Source organism: Cebus imitator, unplaced genomic scaffold, assembly GCF_001604975.1.
Source record: "Cebus imitator isolate Cc_AM_T3 unplaced genomic scaffold, Cebus_imitator-1.0 Scaffold537, whole genome shotgun sequence".
NCBI classification, from domain to species: Eukaryota; Metazoa; Chordata; class Mammalia; order Primates; family Cebidae; genus Cebus; species Cebus imitator.
In genome coordinates this window covers 1,406,346-1,410,949 of record NW_016107852.1, presented here as the reverse complement: position 1 = coordinate 1,410,949, position 4,604 = coordinate 1,406,346, and positions in this window count along the sequence as shown.

Genomic DNA, 4,604 nt, shown 5'->3' with positions numbered 1-4,604 from the left:
ACAGAGTTTCGCTCTTGTTGCCCAGGCTGGAGTGCAGTAGCACAATCTTGTTAGCTCACTGCAACCTCCGCCTCCCCGGTTCAAGCGATTCTCCTGCCTCAGCTTCCCAAGTAGCTCGGATTCCAGGCACCAACCACCGCACCTGACTAATTTTTGTATTTTTAGGAGAGCCGGAGTTTCACCATCTTTGTCAGGCTGATCTGGAACTCCTGATCTGGGGTGACCACCCACCTCGGCTTCCCAAAGTGCTGGGATTACACGTGTGAGCCACCGCACCTGGCCTTAGGGACAGGCTCTTATACCATGAATACCGAAGTAAAACAGAGAACAGATTTGATTTGTTACAGTTATAAAGTTGCCTTATTTGGTCTATGCTATTGGAAAGTCCCTACTTAGATAAGTTTGCTGGCTGCTTCTGATTGGTTGAGCTTAAGTTCTGTTTTTCTTTAACATAGACATTTACAAGAAATAAGTTTTTCTTATGTCTGCACATCAAGCGACGTTAAGATCACCTATGAGGTCTAACTGACTTTGTCTGCTCAATGATTCTTCAGGCCTGGTCTCCATTTTAATTTACTTTAATAACCTCATGACTTCTCTGAAAAATATCATTGTATAATCCCCATTTTACAGATGCGGAAGCTGAAGCTTAAAGAGATTAGGTGATTTTCACCTCCACCCCAAATCCAACAAAATGAGTAAACTGAACCCTTGTTTACTTAAATCTTTTCCACTCACAAGGTTTAATGATTAGGATGGTTCTCATCTGGCTCCAATCATGCCCTGAGAAAGTTTGTTTGTTTGCCTTGGCAAGTAGGTCATTTATTCTTCCCACCTTGAGGTCTAAAAACTGCTTATTATAGAAAAAAGCAAACCAAAATTAACCTTCATGTAATCATCATGTAGCTTCAACAGTGATCAACTCATGTCAGGCCTCATTTTGTTCACACCTCCACCCACTGGCCCCTATTTTGAAACAAATCCCAGTTAACTATTTCAGTATGTATCACTAATAACTTAAAAAAAAAAATAACCTCTGGCCTGGCGCAGTGGCTCACGCCTGTAATCCCAGCACTTTGTGAGACTGAGGAGGTTGGATCACCTGAAGTCAAGAATTTGAGACCAGCCTGGCCAACATGGTGAAATTGCCTCTCTACTAAAAATACAAAAATTAGCTGGGCGTGGTGGCGGGTGCCTGTAATCTCAGTTACTCGAGAGGCTGAGGCAGGAGAATCGCTTGAACCCAGGAGGCAGAGGTTGCAGTGAGGCAAGATCATGCCACTCCACTCCAGCCTGGGCAACAGAGCTTAAACTCTGTCTCGAAAAAAATAATAATAATAACCGTAATATAATCACCATACCTTAAAAAAAAAACAAGAATAACTTCTTAATATCACCAAATATTCAGTGGATATTCACGTTTCTTACTGTCTTTTAAAAAAAACAGTTTTTGGCCAGCACGATGGCTCACACCTGTAACCCCAGCGCCTTGGGAGGCCAAAGCAGGCAGATCACCTGAGGTCAGGAATTCAAGACCAGCCTGGCCAACATGGTGAAGCCCTGTCTCTACTAAAAATACAAAAAACCAGCTGGGCATGGTGGCAGGTGCTTGTAATCCCGGCTACTCCAGAGGCCGAGATAGGAGAATCTCTTGAACCCAGGAGGCGGAGGTTGCAGTGAGCCAAGGCCACTCCACTGCACTCCAGCCTAGACAACAAGAGCAAAACTCCATCTCAAAACAAAAACAAAAACAAAAACAAAAACAGCCTGGTGTGGTGGTGTACGCCTGTAATCCCAGCTACTCAGGAGGCTGAGGCAGGAGAATCATTTGAACCTGGGAGGCAGAGGTTGCAGTGAGCCAAGATCATGCCACTGCACTCCAGCTTGGGTCGCAGAGCAGGACTGTGTCTCAAAATTAAAAAATAAAATAAGACTAAAAAAAGTTTGTTTGCTGTGAATTTAATGGGAAAAACAAATAAAAATAAACAGTTTTTTGATTAGGGATCCAAATAAGTTCCCTACATTGCAATTGGTTGATACATCTCTTAAGTCTCTTTTAATCTGTAGGTTTCCGTTCATCTCTCTCTGTTTGCCTCCTTGTAATTTATTTGCTGAAGAAACCATTTGTCTTGCCAAGTCTCCAGAGTCTGGATTTTGCTGACCGCGGCCTTTCTTTTCTTTTTTTCATTTAACACATTCCTTTGGGCCTTGCTTAATTAGATTTGGGCTATTTTTGTTTTTTTGTTGTTGTTTTTTTGAGACAGAGCCTCACTCAGACTGGAGTGCTCACTGCAACCTCCTTCTCTGGGCTCAAGTGATCTTCCTGCCTCAGCTGGGAATACAGACACGTGCCACCACGGCGGGATGATTTTTGGATTTTTGTAGAGAAGAGATTTTATCATGTTGGCTAGGCTGGTCTCAAACCCCTTGGCTGAAGCGATCCACCTACTTCCGGCTCCCAAAGTGCTGGGAATACAGGTGTGAGCCACCACTCTTGGCCAATTTTCTTTTTTTTTTTCTCAAAACTTGCTAGGTGCTTGTAAGGTTTTACATAAAGGGACAAATTTTGGAAACAAAACCAATTGTCAAGGCCAGGCAGCTAATACACACAAACTCAGGGCCCACAATTAAGAAGGGACCTGTGTGATTAGAGCATGAAGTGCCCAGTTTAGGCCGGGAGGACTCCTCTTCTAACTCTGGGTCCAGGTTTAGCCCTACGCACCCCCATCAGACGTTCTGGCCCCTTCAGCTCTGTGCATTTGATTCTCTCCTTTCCTGATTTGTACCATTTGGTACCAGCATAGACAGGCAGGCATTCTATGCGGACTCTTCCCCGGGAGTCAGCGTTTTCCTGTGACCCGGTAACATTGCTATTTTCTTTTCTTTTTTCTTTTTTTTTTTTTTTGAGACGGAGTCTCGCTGTGTTGCCCAGGCTGGAGTGCAATGGCGTGATCTCCACTCACCACAGCCTCTGCCTCCTGGGTTCAAAGGATTCTCCTGCCTCAGCTTCCTGAGTAGCTGAGATTACAGGTGCGCACCACCAAGCCAGCTAATTCTTTGTATTTTTGGTAGAGTTGGGGAGTTCACCATGTTGGCCAGGCTGGTCTCGAATTCCTGACCTTGTGATCCGCCCGCCTCCGCCTCCCTGCTATTTCTAGCTAGTTGGTGACAAGGGGTCAGCATTTTCTAGCCCCTACTGTTCCCACACAGAGCATTTGCTCACAGCGACATCTAGTGGCTCTTAAAAATAATATACAGTATTGAGGTGTAGTGGCCCTTTTTTAAAGGGACATCAAACTAGTTTGATTTAAAAATATGTATTTTATCGTAATTTTTAATTACAAAAGTAATTCATAATCATAAGAAAACCCCCAAAAGATACTGAATAGTAATAGCCTTGGGAATCAGATTGGCCTCCAAAATTTCATTCAAGTCTTTTCTGGTGCACCATTTCAATACAAAATGAAAATCCCACCAGAACTCAAGCCCCAAGAGTAACCACAGTGAATCATAGATCATGCTTTTTAGTGGCTGCATAGTATTTCCTGGAACGTAGAGGTGGGGATACTCACCCCATCTCTTATTAGTGGACTTTAAGGGTAGATTTTGGGTGTTTTGCTTTTACAAACAATGCTTCCAGGAAGTCTTTGTACATATGGCCTTTGTATTCTTGAGAGTTTTTCTGCAGTCATATAGAAAATGGAATTACTGAGTCAAAGAGAATGAGCATTTTTTGCATCAATTTATACCTTGAACAATAACGTGCCCATTTCTCCATGTGCTTAAAACCCTAGAATATTATCACTTAAATAAAAATCTTTGAGTATGTTGGCCTTTTACCTTTCTGTTTAAAAGAAAAAATGATTTTTTGTTGTTGTTGCAGTGACTAGGTTGGGTTCTGTGTGATGTTATTTTTTTTCTGACCATGAATCTTCCTAGAGATATTTCATACTGAATCTGTAACTGGTGGTGGATTCCAACATAGAAACAAGGATGTTTGGATCCTCATTAACATTTGCGAACTTGAATTATGTTTATGGAGTGCCTACTGTGTGCCCAGGCAGACACATGAAGCCTGCCCTGTCTTATGAGGGAACTCACAGAGCAGTGGAGGCCGCCAGCTTGCACACCAGTCACTGCAATGAGTGGGTGATTCAGGCTCTACCTCCAGGAACGTAAGGTAAGCAGATATCTGAGAGGAGGCAGTGAGGAGGAGGCAGTCAAGGGAAGGCTGCATGGAGAGGAGGGTGTTGAAGCTGAGTCTTGAAGAATTAGGGCTAGGCCCACAGGTAGGACAGCAGATGAGGGACAGGAAACAGAATGTGAGAGGGGTGGTGTGTTTGCAGGCTGCAGGAAGATCCAAGTGTCTAGAAAGCGTTTTGAGACTGCACATATGGCATAGGCTGGGTCACAGAGTTTGTACTTTATCTGCAAGATAAAGAAATTTTCAAATTCTGGATACTTTCATTTTGAAAGAAAACATGGCCAGGTGCAGTGGCTCATGCCTGCAATTCCAGCACTTTGGAAGACTGAGGTGGGCGGATCGCTTGAGGTCTGGAGTTCGAGACCAGCCTGGCCGACATAGCAAAACCCTGTCTCTACTA